The 16,265-nt window shown below is 38.5% G+C and overlaps 1 protein-coding gene and 1 long non-coding RNA gene across 7 annotated transcripts in view; one reads left to right on the forward strand and one right to left on the reverse strand.

Moving 5' to 3' along the window:
- The window catches only part of MAST2 (microtubule associated serine/threonine kinase 2), a 152,944-nt gene that overhangs the window by 40,194 nt on the left and 96,485 nt on the right, over positions 1-16,265 (forward strand). The gene's annotated exons all lie outside the window — the stretch shown is intronic.
- LOC309345304 lies at positions 5,512-9,766 on the reverse strand. Of its 2 annotated transcripts, XR_014158165.1 has the most exons (3): positions 9,666-9,766; positions 9,200-9,550; positions 5,512-5,692 (listed from the first exon to the last, which is right to left on the reverse strand). It is a non-coding gene; the product is annotated as an uncharacterized lncRNA (long non-coding RNA). The 2 variants fall into 2 exon arrangements; XR_014158166.1 differs by having other exon boundaries at positions 9,200-9,762.

A 16,265-nucleotide genomic window follows, 5' to 3' on the forward strand; every position in this document is an offset into this window, starting at 1 on the left:
TGGAGGAAAGGTGGGATATACAAGCTTGCATAAATAAATGAATAGCAACCCTGCTCAAGTGTTTATTTGTCTAGTGACAATTTCTTGAAATTTTTGCATTTTTTTCCTGTTAAAGCAATTTATTTGGTGTCTATCTCCTATTCAGTAGATTCACAATTCTGACATGTTTTGTGATTCATCATACGCCACTATCCTGTCAGTTTTTATCTGAGGATTCATAGTATTAAGTATTCTGAATAAACAGATCCAAATAGAAGATAGTTTCTGCTTCTTGTACTTCATATTGTGTGTTCTTGTTCAATCAGTGGATGTGTTTTGAATTTAAGTCATCACAATTGCTGCTATATATGCTATTGAGAGAAATGAGTGGCTGACTTTGGAGGGAAACTGAGATGGCACAGCCATAACTCCAAAGTTTAGGTGATTGAGAAAAGGTAACAGTCCTCAGTTTATTTTAATCAAGCGGCTTAGTGACTCATTTTCCTGGTGTTCTTGCTCTTTTGCAATCAAATTAGTTTAGTAGACCAGATGCTGCTTTGGCAAATGAGCTCCTCTTATAACATTATTTGGATTTTCAATAAGATGATAGCTTGGATGAAGGTTGTCTGGCATGTTTCAGCAAATGAGATGTGATGTAAAAGAAATCAGTTGGAACTTGACTGTAGTAGTTGGAGGAAAAAGCTCTTGTGTAGAGGTTTCTCATTAATACTTTAAAATGAACAAAATAGGACATTGATCTAAACTGAATAACCATGATCAGAGGGTCAGCGGTTTGAATGCCTGCAACGGGGTGAGCTCCCTTTGTTCAATCCCAGCTCTTGCCAACCTAGCAGTTTGAAAGCACACAAAAAAGTGCAAGTAGATAAATAGGTACTGCTCCAGTGGGAAGGTAAACGGCGTTTCCGTGTGCTGCTCTGGTTTTGCCAGAAGCGGCTTAGTCATGCTGGCCACATGACCCGGAAGCTGTACACCAGCTCCCTCAGCCAGTAAAGCGAGATGAGCGATGCAACCCCAGAGTCGTTCGCGACTGGACTTAACTGCCAGCGGTCCTTTACCTTTACCTTTATTGGGAAGGTAAGGAAAGAAATGTTTCAAGACTGCATTTCATAATATGAGTGGGCTCAAGCTTATGAACTACAGTGCTTCTGTTTTATTTCTAGTATCACCCCTTTCTCCCAGGCAGACCTAATTAGACTGCTTCCTTGTTGTAGTATGTTCCTCATATTTGAGCACCCTTCTTCAGATAAAGGCTTAACACCCTTATTTGGACATGATAGGAATTATCTTCATAAGGGAGTTGTCTGCCTTCTGTACAGCTCTAAATTGCTGTTGTTTCCTGACCTTTATATAGATCAGGGATGGGGAACCTTTGGTCCTCCAGATGTTTTTCAACTCCCATCAGCCAAGGGATGTTTGGAGATGTAGTACAGCAGCACCTGAAAGGCCCCAGGTTCTGTCTCTGATACAGATCTTGGGCTTATGTGTTTATCTTGACTGAGCTGCTGTGAATTTAGGGTGTCAACGGTAGTTTTTTCTTTTCCATTGCTATGACAGGTAGTGATTGAAGGAGCAGAGTTTGTTTTGTTAGGGCAGAGGCCCTTGATTAGAGGAAATGTAGGAGCTTGTTAGAGGTTTATTTTATTAAATTAAGAACATTTGTAACTCACCTGTAATCCACATGCCTATTGGGATGGGATACATCAAATAAAACAAAAATAAAGGTTTGAGATGGAGTGATCTCTTTCTTTCCCATTGTCTTGTTACAGCACGTTGACAAAGCTTAACCTTGCAAAAAAAAAAAAAAAAGGTTGGGGAAATGGTAGTAATCAAGAGAGACTAAAAGTGGGGGCAGGGAGGGATACTGCATTGCATATTTTGTTCAGGTAAAACTAAAAAGCACCCATTGTATATGTGACATCCCTCTCCCTCTATTCACAGCCTTGAAATTGACTAAAAATGCCTCTTGACAAAAACACCCACATACATAGTTGTCATTTCATGGGCATAGAGAAACATTCTTGATACTTTTGCTACATTTTTGAAACTCCTCTGCCCTATATGTTTGTCAAATACTGTATAGCATTGACTGTGTTTCAGAAGCAAGGCATTTTTTTGACACACAATTGTGCAGTTTCCTGATAGTTTTATTGTATTTTAATTTCTTACCCACTCTGATCCTCCTGCCTCAAATAGTATTTGTATTGTTGGCATCTCTCTCCAAAGATAATAGAATGTGCCTCCAGGGGCGAAATTTAACCACTGGAGAATGCCTGCTGTAGCTGTAGAGGCCCATAACCTATAACTACTGCCTCCCTTGTTTTTGTTATGTTAGCAGCCACAAAGTGACCTTTCTGGGGTGCAAGCCTTAGCAGTGTGTATGGAGGTCCTGGGCTTCCCAGACGACAAAACCTCGCTCTTGGCCTCGCTGATGTGGTCTAAAGGAAAGCGGAGCAATACATTTCGCACCAGCTTCGCTGCAGGAGTTGCTGGAAAGAGGCATACAAGATGCCATCCCACCATTTTAGGGATGGTTACTGCAGAAATTATGCCTATAATTGGTTTTAAATGTTGGTGGAAGTTCCAAATGTACTGAAGTCTAGATTATTTAACACCCCCCTCCCAATACCTTGTTGCTTCCCACTTTGCTGGCATAAAAGTACAAGAAAGCCCAATGTTCAAGTTGATGTTCTAAATATTTGCTTATAAAAATAATAATCCCTTGTACTCAGCTGTAAAAAGGAGTAACCCCCCCCCCCGCCACATGACAACAGCATGCTCCAGTTGAGTACTGGTGACTACCCAATTGTAAATTTTAATAAATTGGGCGTGCTGGGCTGCTATATTTCTTCCAAAGTGACTAGTACGAGTCAAGTCCCTTGGGGATGTGAGAGTACAGTAGAGTTGCAGAAAGCAATGTTGTGCTTGATTAAGTTTAGACAGGTGATGGAGTGGTGTAATAAAATCTTTTTTGTTAAAGCTTGTTGTAACATGGAATGGAATGTAACACCCATGGGACTGATTTAAGAAAAAACATGCCCTACACATTGCCTTAAGAGGTGAATACAATAAATGTAAATTAGTTATGCTGCAAACATTGATTTGTCATGAATCTTGATAAATACATACTGCTCTTTTAATGTTCAATATTTCATTTGTAATGCTTGTTTATGTGTACTGGCTATTGTATCTGCAACATGACAAACTGAATAAAAATGAGCCCTTGGGGTGTAATTTAATACTAGATAGAGAGAACCCATTTGCAGGGTAGAAGAGGAATAAGGACACTGAAAATACTGTTGTTGTTTAAAGTGCATTAGTATCTCTTCTATAATTCCCAATGAATTATTTTCTCATTTAGTATTTTATTCCAAGGATCAACTTTAAATTCTATATCTGTCTGTCTGTCTGTCTGTCTGTCTGTCTGTCTATCTGTCCATGCTGTTGAGCTACTGTTCTGGATGGTAATTGTGAGTAATGCAGGAGACATAAGACTAAATTGTGCATTAGGAATGTACAACTTATCCCTGCCTTTCTACAGGAAAGTTTATTCAAGGCAGCTTGCGATTCAAAACCAGAATTATGAAATACCGGTAACAATAAAACAGTAAAAACAAATATTAAAGATAGAATCTGCTTGCAGGGTTAGAACAGGAATTAAGATGCCAAATTTTTCTTTTCTTTTTTTGAGATGCTAGAAACTACTTAACAGATCAGCCTAAAGGCCTGTTCTCACAATGGCCATCAAGATGCCTATGGAAATATTTCAATCTGAACATGAAGTGGATAGTCCTCTCCTTCTATTAGAAATTGTTAAATATTCTATTAGGTATAAGATCTGTATATTGTTATGCCTTCTGTATAAGATCTGTATAACATGTTTTGTCCCACATTTTCTTCCACTTACTATGTAGCTTTGCTCCTTTCTACTCCACAGTCTTTCCTTTCTGGTTCACTTGCTGTTTTAGACCTATTCCTTTCCTTTCCCTTCCTGCCCTCTGCAGCACTCTGTGCACCCTGAAAATCTGCTCTGGAGGGTCCTCCAACGCTCTGGATAAGATTTTGAGGGTGTGTGGATGGCTGCAGGATGGGTAGAGACACAACATTGGACACAACCTTATGATATTGCTGACACTTGTAAAGTAAAATATCATTCTGTTTATGTATTCCTTTTATTATAACTTTATATTATATTTATAAATATATTTAACTTTATACTGCTTCACCTGTCCTTTTTGTCTCTCTTGTCAACTTACTAATCTGATACCATCTTTGAGTGTTGGAAGATTAAGAGGGCCTTTATAATTGGTTTTATATGATATGGCTTATACAGTGGTACCTCAGGTTACATACGCTTCAGTTTACATATGCTTCAGGTTACAGACTCTGCTAACCCAGAAATAGTACCTTGGGTTAAGAACTTTGCTTCAGGATGAGAACAGAAATCGTGCTCCGGCAGCACAGCGGCAGTGGGAGGCCCCATTAGCTAAAGTGGTGCTTCAGGTTAAGAACAGTTTCAGGTTAAGAACGGATCTCCAGAACGAATTAAGTACTTAACCCAAGGTACCACTATAGATCCTTACTAAATTGTTCCGAATACAACCTTTGAACTCTCTTCTCTCGCCTCTGTTCCTGTTCTGGTGCCCTTTGTCCATTCATTCCTGACAGCCAGCATTTGACAGCTAGATTAATCCAGCTAACTAATAATTCACACAGTTGGTTACGTGTGCACAAATGTGCAGAATTGCAGATACAATGCTATACCATAGTTCACATTAACAGGAAAAATGGGAGGGAACACACCGACTATACACTCTCAGTGCCCTACTAGAGTTAGAAAATAGCTAGAGTTTATGCCTACATTTGACCTGCTTTCAGCCAGGGTGGCATGTAGGCTCATGTATATTGAACAACTCAAAAATCTGGAGGTATACGTGCATAGTGTTTAAATATATTATTCCCTTGTACTGCTGGAGTAAGGACTGGATTGTTTACTTTAAAACATTCTGTCCGTATTTGTTTCCTAAAGGATTTATTTTCCTTCTGTCCTAAATAATTCCTGGTCAGCTATAATTATTGCTTTTAGAAGGTACATTAGTTTATTGATCTTTTTGAAAGCATGTATCCTAAAGGAAGAGAAGGCTATATACTTATCTCAGAGTCATGAAAATGTAATAGAAGAAAATGCAATTGTCAACTTTGCTGAACTGATGCATAGTAAGTATTAAGTAGATAGCTCTTTGGCAGATGACTGGTATCTGTAAGAGATCTCCAATAATTGGCTTCTGTTCACTGAATTTATGGCATTTACTGACCTTCATAAATGTCTTAAATTGCTTTTGTCCAAGTTGAATGATATCTTGCATTTTGCCCTTCTATTTGCATTCTCTTGATGTTCAAAGAAAACATGATTGTCAGCTTGTTTAATATTATGAAATATAGATCTTGTTTCTGCTGTTCACTCTGGATATGATGTAATGTTTATAGTATTAAATAGACAATGAAAAGAAAGGATTAGAGAACAATTTACTGATTTATTGCTGGCTCTATAGAGTACAGGGAATATGCAGAGTTCCAGTTTGAAAACAAAAATGTGGACACTGTAGACGGCTTGTTTTCACCCTCTGATCCTTTATTCCATGGTCCACTGGGTCGACTAGCCTTCCTGATGCTGGTTTCTGTACCCTCCCTTTTCCTGATTATTGACAGATGAGGGAGGTAGGGCAAGAGGGTGCAGAATTTGGATATCCAGAATGATCCAACATGAAAGAAGGATGAAGACAATTGTTACTGCTAGATATTAATTTGGACAAAGCCTTTAAGGTTTACTTCATCAAATAATTCAGAATAAAATCAGCAATAGTTTTATTGATTCTAATTGTATTTTTTTTAAAAAAAAAAACATTGGCCATGCTTGGGTTGAATATTTTCTCTCTCTTTAGCTAATGTGCATTAACGGTCTGACAGTAAAAGGAGTGTTGATTTTAAGCTTCCCCTTTAACTGTCCTTGTGCAGTCCTTGGTGTTTATTTAGTTTTTTTCTTATGTATAGTTTGCCATTTCATTCGAACATTCAAAGCATGGTTTGCCCTAGGTTTGTAAACTAGGTTGATCCTGGTTTTACAGAGCAAGAGCAAAACATGGTTTGTGATTTAAAATGTAATTATGGACTATGGTTTGCAGCAAACAAGAAAGTAACTAAATTTGCACAAAGGGAAGTCGAAACATTATTGTGTTTTCCTCATCCTTCATACGTATTCTCTCTGCAGCAGAACAGGAACAGGTACTTCCTACCTACAGTTTGGGTTGTACGGCTCATCCCCTACCTGGCATGGCATTTTAGTTTTGGATTTTTGTGTATCATGGCAACCTGTTTTTGGTTGTATGTTACTATAACTTTTACCCCCAGGATACCTGAAAGCTGAGAAATGAAAACACCCAAAACAACAAAGCTGATTCTTTCTGTAATCCTCCAAAGTTCTCATGCCTAAATATGTCAAAGATAGAAACCATTTAGTGTCCTGGAGCTCCTAAGTAACTGGTATATTCTTTGCCTCCAGGTATTCTGCATTGTGAAAATTGCATGCAATTTAATAATTCATGTTTTTATTTTTTATTTTATTCAATAAATGAATTATTCAATTCTCAGGATGAAAAGGTGACTTATTAAAAAGTCAGCTTGATAGTGCTAGATTTTAGAAATATGTCAATTTCTCTTTTTTCTTCTATTTTTCGTGGTAAGATTTTTTTATTGAGATTTTCTCATAATACAATAAAATTACAACTACAAAATATGCAAAACAGAGAAAAAAGAAAAGAAAGGGACAATAGAGATAAAGAGAGGAAGAAGAGAGGAAGAGGAAATAAAATAAAAAGCAAAAGAAGAGAAACATCAGCAGAAATATATGATTTTCAAAGTGATAACATAAATGTTTCTGCATCATAAATTGGAATTTTGGGTATCCCCAAACTCCCCCCCTATGCAATTCCTTCTTTGCCTTTGCCCTTTTTATATTATAATTAGGGTTTAAAGACTTTGATAAAATTTCATCTATCCTTGTTTTGTCATTTTCTTCACTATATGTAGAATAACTTTTGAATGTTCTTATTACATTAAGTTATAAAAAGGTTGGAGTCAGCTGTTCAGGATACAGGCTTTGATTGCATGGAGTTATGGTCAGATAAACTTTTCTGCAGACAAATGCTTCTTTTAATATCACTGAAGCTCAAATAAGTATGGCACTTAGATTAGCATAGCAGGGAGGTGATAATGGATTCTGTACTGATCCTTTTTGCCCTTTCCTTCATCAGCTACATGGCTAGGAGAGGTAATTGCTTTAGCATGGAAGGCTTTAGAGAACATTTGAAGTAACTGGGTTGTACATGTCTGGGATAGATGTGTTAATTCTTGCATTAATAGGCTTCTTGTACTGCTTACATCAGGATGTAATAGCCATTTATGAATTGAAGTGAATTGGAAATATATTTCTGACTTGGTTCAGTATCTAAAAGAAAACCACAGTCCCTATGACTTTTATTTGAAAGTGAAGGTAAGTGACCTATAAGAAATGGATCTGTTTTAGGGCCATATCTTTATTGGGTCAACCAAAATGACACAAAATAGTTTAAGCTTTCAAGTTCTCCAGAACTCTTCATCAGGTTAATAAAGCAGGAGAGGAAAAAAGTTGGCGGGTAAAAGTAATGAATCTGCATCTGTAAGAGTTTTAAGATGGATTGTGGACAGATACTGCAGATCATTAAATGAGGCTCTGTAGGTTTCCAGTTGCACCAGGGTCTTTGGGGAGAGAGAAACACTCAATAGTTGATTCTCCACCTCTAGAAATACAAAAGCCAGCTAAAACCCCTTGTTAGGTGGATACTGCCTAATGGCTCCTGTATTTGATATTTCCCCCCCAGCCCAACTTTGTTTACCATCTAGCTTGGTGAAGAGTTCTGTAGAACACAGAAGATTAAGTACCATTTTTGTGACAGTTTGGTTTACTTGAGAAAAGATATTGCTTCAATATGGATTTTTTTCCTGATGGGCGATAACAATTAACTTTATTTTGAGTAAAAGTCACATCTAAAATATGTCATTATTTGTGTTTTCTTTAACTGAAGGTTATTTTTGCCATTTGTTAGGGGATTTGAAATTTGAAGTGGGGTAACAATAGCTAAATAAAAAAATAATAGTGGCATACACACCAAAAGCAAGTTAGAAAAAAGTTTATGCAACTCTACCAAAGGGAAGACATACATTTCAAGATTATAATTTTATCCAGGAATTAGTGCGAATACAGTAAAGACAGTAGATCCCAAAATATTTGTGGGTAACATTATTCTGTTTGCCCCACAGTCAACATAATTCAGTTTTGTAAATCTGTTCCAAATGTATTCTAAAGGAATGCTCTTTATTCAAGGAAGTTCATATAATCTCATCCCGTTCTGTCTTGGTTGCTATTAATGCTTTTCTTGCCTAAACAGTAATTGTTTGTACAGATGGGGAGCTCTTCATTCTTTCCTAAGAGTTGCAGTAATATTTTCAGATAGGAAGCCTGTCTTCATTTAATAGATTAAAATAAGAATTTTTAAATTAATTATGGGATTTAAATGGCTCTTTTATTTCAATTCAGTCCCTTAACCTTTCTACTTGACTCACACACTCATCTAATAGTAAGTGTAGCCCTAGAGTTAGAACCTCAGACTATATATATTTAATATTTCCAAAAATCATATCTGAAACATACAAACTAAAAGTCAGCGGCAAAAAAGCATAATCAAACTCAGATTTGTGCCAGTTATAGGACACAATATAGGACTGCAAGGGGGCTTTGGGCTTGAGCTTCTTGAACTTCAGCCCCTTATAGCACCTAGAATATCACTTTTGCATCTGAGAAACTGCAAACAGAATTTTGAGATGTGTTTGTTGCAAGAGTGCTGTTTTTCAGTGAAAAAAAGTCTATTGGGCATACGTGAGCCCTCAGGTGTCCTTAAAATATCTCTTTGGAGCCCAGCCATATAATTTACCCTGCAGAAACAGTAAGAAAATGCAGAGTACTCAACTGATTGCATATACTAACTTTAAGACGGACAAAATATTGGACAATAAAGCAATGCCTGTGGACAAAATGGAAACAAAATAATTAAAGTCATTGTTAAACAGAATTCTTCATTAGCTTTCCAGAGAAAATGATGATAATTACCATTGCTTGATCCCAGAGAGACTCAACAATTAGTTCTTTGCTTGCAGATCTTGGATTTTCTATCATCACTGTCTTTAAGTTAAGAGCTGTAATTCAGAGATTGTTAGAAATGTTCCTTGTCTTCTTCCATTCAGTGTATTTGCACTGCAGGTACTTGCTTGCAGCATCTTGCAGCTAAATATATCAATATACTACTTTCAGTAGTTTTGGTGGAACCATAGTTCCCCAGCAGATGAAAGATGCTTCTCTAACTGTTATGGGTACAGTTGATCTTGGTGACACAAGCAGGTACACTGTATAATAGTTCCTGCGTTCAGTTACAAAAAGCTGATTTTGGCTAGACAGGCCTCACTGTAGGTGAAGAGAGAAGGAAAAAAAATGGTGAAAAGGAATAGAAAAACGGCAGTCGCAAAATCATATAATAAATGGAACCAAAGACAATGATGATAAATAAAAGAACAATTACTCCTCCCCAGAGAATCAAATTGAGCACAAAACAAAATGCAAACACAGCCAGCCCTGCAGGGAAACACAAAAGTGCAGTCACAGCCACTATCGCCATCTTGCCATTATAAATATCCTTGCTCTTGAGCTGATTAAGGTAAGTGCTTTTCAAATCAAGCCCTGGCAAGCTGGTTTGCTATTTATAATGTGTCATCTATGTCTCCAAAGTACCAGTCTGAGAAAAAACTTGTTTAGATGAGACTGTGCTTTTCACAGAATAAACTTACAATAGTAACATATTTTGAGATGAAGTATTTACGGTAATACAGTTAAGGAATAATATTTTGCTTTTTAAGCCATCATTCTGTTCTCTTTATTGGGCAGCCATCTAAATGGTGGGTGATTGTCAACTCTGACCCCTCCCAGAATGCAGAATAAATTGCCTGTCCCATAAGTGCAGAACCCAGAGCATAATATAACTCTTGAAAGTGACTCAAATCATGTGTTACAATGGAAGGCAAAATTCTCTCTGTGTGTGTGTGTGTGTGTGTGTGAGAGAGAGAGAGAGAGAGAGAGAGAGAGAGACTGAGACTCCTTACCAATCTCTGTATCTTGCTCTCATGAGGAATAGCTGGAAACCATCTGACTTGCAACTTGGGTTAATTACCCATTTGTAGTTGTTTAATTTGCCTTGTGGGGTTTGCTTAGTAGAATGATCAATCACAGAAGTTAATTCCCTTGAACATTTTATTAACTAAGGAGGAATTACAAAGTATTAATGTTTTCATTATGATGCATTAGCCAAAGATCCATCACTTGAGAATTAAACCTTAAGATGGTTAAGAGTGCAGTCCCATACAGACTTATATGGAAGAAATACTCATTGTACACAGTGGGGCTTATTTTTGTGTAAATATGGATAGGATTATGCTGTGCTTCTCCCTCTACTTAAAACTAAAAATTCCAATATGTGCTTAACTATATATCTTTGCATGCAGGTGTAGTGCAGACTGTATAGTTTTCAGACTGTCTTGCCAGTCTTCTTGGATATTGTGTGCAAAAAAATCCGCTAGATTAAATTGGTATGTTAACTTTCATAGAAGCCCATAATTGTAGAGCTGGAAGGGACCCTGAGGGCCATCTAATCCAACCTCCCTGCTGTGCAGAAATCTTGTGCCTTCTGATGGGACTTACAATAATAATGTAATAATAATTTATTATTTATACCCTGTCCATCCAACTGGGTTATCCCAGCCACTCTGGGCAGCTTCCAACATAATATAAAAACTCATTAAGACATTAAACAATAAAAACTTCCTGATACAGGGCTGCCTTTAGATGTCTTTGGAAAGTAGTATAGTTGTTTACCTGTTTGACATCTGATGGGAGGGTGTTCCACAGGGTGGGCACCACTACCGAGAAAGCACAGTGCAGGGTTCCCTGGTTCCTTGATTTGTAACAGTAAAAATAATTTCTTTGTAAATGGTAGGTTTGGTATTGTTTTTCATCAGCAAAGTGCAAAGATTGATAAAACCATATAGCTTAGAAAAAGAAAGCAGAAAGCCATGTTTAGAATTCTTTAGCCCAGTTCAGATGAAACACAAAACCATGGTTTATCACTATACAAATGAGCCTAGTTGAGCACCCCCATCCCAAAAGGACTCAGCCAAAAAGGACTGCTCAGCAAGATAGGATGCCCACCTAAGCTTTACAAAATGAATGTATTTTTCCACAAGAACATTGAATGCCTTCCCCCAATTTGCTTTGCGATATTCTTGTCCCTGTTGCTCTCATATGCCTTTAGCTTGGCTGAAGGCGGTATGTACTTTCATTTGAGGAGTGATGGGTCTGTTGAACCTGGCACATCACCACACCAAAACAAAAGTGTGGCAGGCCCTTATCTGAGAGATCTTGCTTGCAGATGATGCAGCTTTGACAGTGCATTGAGGAAGCTCCACAGAGGCTCATCAGCTGTTTTGCCCAAGCCTGTAGGGAGCTCGACTTTAGTAAAGCTAATTTGAGAAGATAATGTAATCTTAAATCTGAATCAACATGTACGTGTGTACACAAACATAATTCCATGGATCTTTGGAGCCTGGGCTTTGTTTATAAGTCTGCTGTCACTTACAGTAACCCCAGTGAGTGCAGGGGCAGCCAGTTTGCTTTTCTGACAGTTACCAAAAAAAGAGTTCTTTGGTTTAGTTTTTGGAGATCTTGTGCTCTTTCCCCTTAAAAGGTCTAAACTAGACATGATGAAAGCAGTCACATTTGTCCATACATGTGTCTGTCCTGCGTATGTATGTATGTATGTATGTATGTATATATATTTAAAAATATTCTGCTTGATTGTAAACAACAACCTCAAAGTGGTTTTATATAGCAAGAGTCTATTCTTTATTTTATTTATTATTATTAATTTGTTAATCACCTTCTACACCATTGTCTCAAGGAATGTACAATAATTATAGCATCAGAATGAACGCATAGGTATGAGGAGCTGAGCCTTTCCCCTTCCTCCCCCTTGCCTCATCACAAGCTCTTGTCTTAGAAATCAGAAATGAGCTAAACTTGGAGAAATGTGTCTGGTGCAATGGAGCATGGAGAGGTAAGGTGAGGGCAGGTAGGAAGAATTTGCCATCCCATATTTGTGCATTCGCTTTGATGTAAAAATGAGACTGCTATTCTTGCTTTATGCATGAATAGGGCGGATAGGTAAAGAGAAATGTGGCTGCCCTGTCATGTCTAGTTTCATGCTGATCTATTCAGCAGAACTGATTTCCAGAGGGGAAGTCGTTTTAGGTTCTTGCAGAAAAAACCCCACAGACTTGCAGCACTTTAAAGACTAACAGATTTATTACGACATATGTGTTCATGGCTTCTTGTCCGCTTCATCAGATGCTGTATTATCCCGAATTGCAGGTACATATATATGTGGTTCGTGAATATACACTATTGAATAGTTTAGTATGAAATTGGACATGGCTGGTGTGGAGGAAGATTGTAAGCAGTGAGCTCCAAATGAGAGGATATGCCAAAAAGCACAACAGAACTATTCACAAAAAGCAGTAGTTGATAACACAGGAATCCTGCCATGGCAGCAGTATTTTGAGGGCATCCATACTACCCACCCCATCCACATATTAGCAGCTAGATCCAGACTGATATATTTTTCACTCACACAGAAAACTAGTCTTTTTCTACAGTGACTACTATTGCAGGTTGCTCTTATGTTAAGGGTACCAGATTTTTTTCAGTGAATCCAGGGATATTTTCCAACTTCAATAGATTTTGTATTGGGACTGATTTGTAAATCCGGGGATTGTCCACAGGAAACGGGGACATCTGGTAACCTTATCTTATTGAACAGGGCTATGTCCCGAACTGCTGCTGCCCTTTGCTCTGTCTGCCAGTACCTCCTCTCTGCGAGCAGTCATTGGTGGTAATAATAATAATTTATTATTTGTACCCCGCCCATCTGGCTGTGCTTCCCCAGCCACTCTGGGCGCGGCTTCCAACAAAGATAAAAAATACATTAAAATATCACACATTAAAAACTTCCCTGAACAGGGCTGCCTTCAGATGTCTTCTAAATGTCAGGTAGTTGTTTATCTCTGACATCTGATGGGAGGGCGTTCCACAGGGCGGGCGCCAATACCAAGAAGGCCCTCTTTCTGGTTTCCTGTAGCTTTGCTTCTCGCAGTGAGGGAAATTCTAGAAGGCCTTCGGCGCTGGACCTCAGCATCTGGGCAGAATGACCTGTGAGTGTGAGTACCATCTAGTACAGGGGAAGAAATGGTCCTTTTTCTGCTACTTCTCTGAATTGTCCACCTTCCACTCCACCATGCAGTGGTCATTAAATTTTTGTGGCCATGTGCCACCATTGTACATGCCCTTTTGCTTTGTCATTAATAGGTGAGAAAGCTAGCTTTCCTCTCATTTTAGCTATGTATATGTATAGTACATATGCTATACTTCTCTGCCTGTCAGAAAAGGAGTTCCCCTCAATAAAATTCAGAACATTTAGTTGTTTGAGAGCAGCAAAACTGGATGGTGTTGTAGTCCTGGTGTCTAGATGGAATTAAAGCTGAAAAGGTGTATTGTTGCTCTTTCTCTCAAGTATTGAGAGTTTCCAGATCCTTGCTTGGAGAAAGTGCCTATATGTTCAAATGACTCACTGCAATAAGTGCTTATGTTTTGGAGTTGTAGAAGGTGGGAAATGAAATAGTGGAAAAGTGGAGGGTGGGGGAGAGCAAGTATTGAGCAAGGATCTGCAGCTAATGTTTTATGAAGATTAGATTAAAGGCTTGAGACATGCCGAGGCATATTCGGCTTCTGGGCTTATTAAAAGTGTTTTAATGGGAAGGAGAAAGTTGTCACTCTGGTTGATCAGTGGATTGCATTTGATAACATTCTGATGCTTCTGCATCAGAAAATTTAATATTTAAGTGAAAAACCCACAGTCTGGCTACAACAGCTGCTTGTGCTCTCTCCGTTGCTTGTTTACCGCTCTTCCTTAAGTTAATTATTTTTTCTTTCTTTTGTCGGGAAAATGCAGGGAGAAATTGGTCTGCTCAAGAGTTCAGGTCAAACACTTGAAAAAACCCTTCAAGTCTTTGTTCCGCTTCAGCTGAGCAAGCAGATATTCCCTTATCGCTACATGGAGCCTTGTGGAATAGTACAGAGAGGGCACTAGAGATTATGAGCAATGCTTTGAGGAACAGAACATTGTCTTTTAATTAAGGCATTTTAATGGGTCGAACTAGGTATGGCTGGAAATGGGCATACTCTTTTCACAAATCCACCACACTCATATGTTCACAGATAAAAGGAGGGAGGGGGGGGATTTGCTTCATCAGCTGAAGATGTAGGAAATGATGGCTCCACCATGTCTGCAAGGCTGAGAACCTAGTGTTTCAAGCCTGGCAGTTGTCATTCATATCTTTGCTCTGATGGTTATATAATGACATCAGTATAGGACAGCTCTTAAGAAATGCTTGGAGATGGCAACTGGTGCACAGTATGATATGTCCCTTCTGAAAATGAAGGTCTATCAGGATCAATTATACAGGTGCTCGAATGGCTTTGTGAGCTTATTGGAGGCAGAAGTGATACAGAAGGCTAGACATGAACTTAGCATGTGCTAATTTATTTGTGCCTCAAATACCCATGGAGTCAAGTGATTTTTGTCCCAATGCAATTAAGGCTGATAGAGAGCTCTCAATACCAGGCTTTTAGCTCAGACAAATAGATACTGTACTATCAGCAACGTCCCCTCTGTCATGTTGGGGGAATCCAAACCATCAGTATATTCATAGGCAGGTAAGACCTTTCTAACCTGTTTTGACTGGGCTTTAGTGAGCAAAGTGCTAAGTTACTAATGTTTTATATAGCACTACCAGTATTCATGGCATTTTTTCTTGCTGCAAGAAGGCAAGTCTTTGCTGTGCTCTGAAGAGCTTAAAATTAAAGGTTTCACACAGGTGTGAAAACAGGTAAGTGAGAAGAACAGTCAGGGTTTTTTAAAAGTTGTATATTGTTAGACTTCATTACTGTGGGGTATGAGAACATGCAGCTGGGGCCACACTTCTGTGTGTCATGAAATATGTAGAATTCCCTAAATCTCAAATTAGTTTGGGTTTTGTGGCTTCTTGGTGACACAATACACTTTAAAATAAAAAAATAAGTTCATAACTGTGATGGGATGATGAGCTGCTTGTGCGTAAAAGCTTAGTCCCTCAGAGTTTGCCCAGATTAGCAAAGCTCTGTCTGTAGCGGAGCCCCTTAAGCATGGCTCCCTCAATCGCTGGCAGAATCCGACAGTGGGCGTTTGCGGAATCTCTTCCAACATAAAAGCTCCTTAACGGAAACGCGTCTTCTGGACTCTCGGCGTGACAGTTTCCGGCGAGGTGTGGGTGTCCCTATAGGAGGTCCTGAAACCTCCTCACTGTTTTCGCTAGAAGTGTCCCAGAGCCATCCCTCCGACTCCCTTTCCCTCGGAGCTCCTTCTCTCCCCCTGCTGGTTCCCTCCTCTGCTGTTAAGTCTCTCCTAACCTCCTTGAGCCCTTCCACCACCTGCTCTTCCGATGGCAGTTCCCTGACAATAACTTTTGTGAATGAATTTCCAACTTAATGTAATGGTTTGTGTGTCACTTTATATCAAACACTAGTAACAAAATTACCTGAAAAAGATTTCCACCAGTTTCTGCTTTGATGACAAAATATTTATACTTGGGAATTTACAGCTTCTATGTTTTGTATCATTGGTTTCGATCTCTTACCCCACACATTTTTACCATTGTTTTGTACATATTCAAAATTGCTTAGCAGTAAACTGCAGTTTTACTTTAATGAGAAGTCATAGTTAATAATTGTATCATACTGAGGGGAGGGGAGACTAAATTAGCACATGTTTGTTTCTGGATTTGGTTATATTCTGTAGCAGCCACGATGATGTATTTGTTCTTGATGCATGCCCAGTCTTGGAAAGCGTGCTTTGTTCAAGATGAATGTGTGCTTATTCAAGTATTCTTTGTAGAATATAGATACTGTTTCTACTAGTGGTTTCTAAAAGCTCATATTCATAAAGAGGGTTTAGAACATTATCATGTGAGGCATCAGTGTA

Source organism: Podarcis erhardii (genome assembly GCF_964252035.2).
Source record: "Podarcis erhardii genome assembly, chromosome: 6".
Lineage (NCBI taxonomy): Eukaryota > Metazoa > Chordata > Lepidosauria > Squamata > Lacertidae > Podarcis > Podarcis erhardii.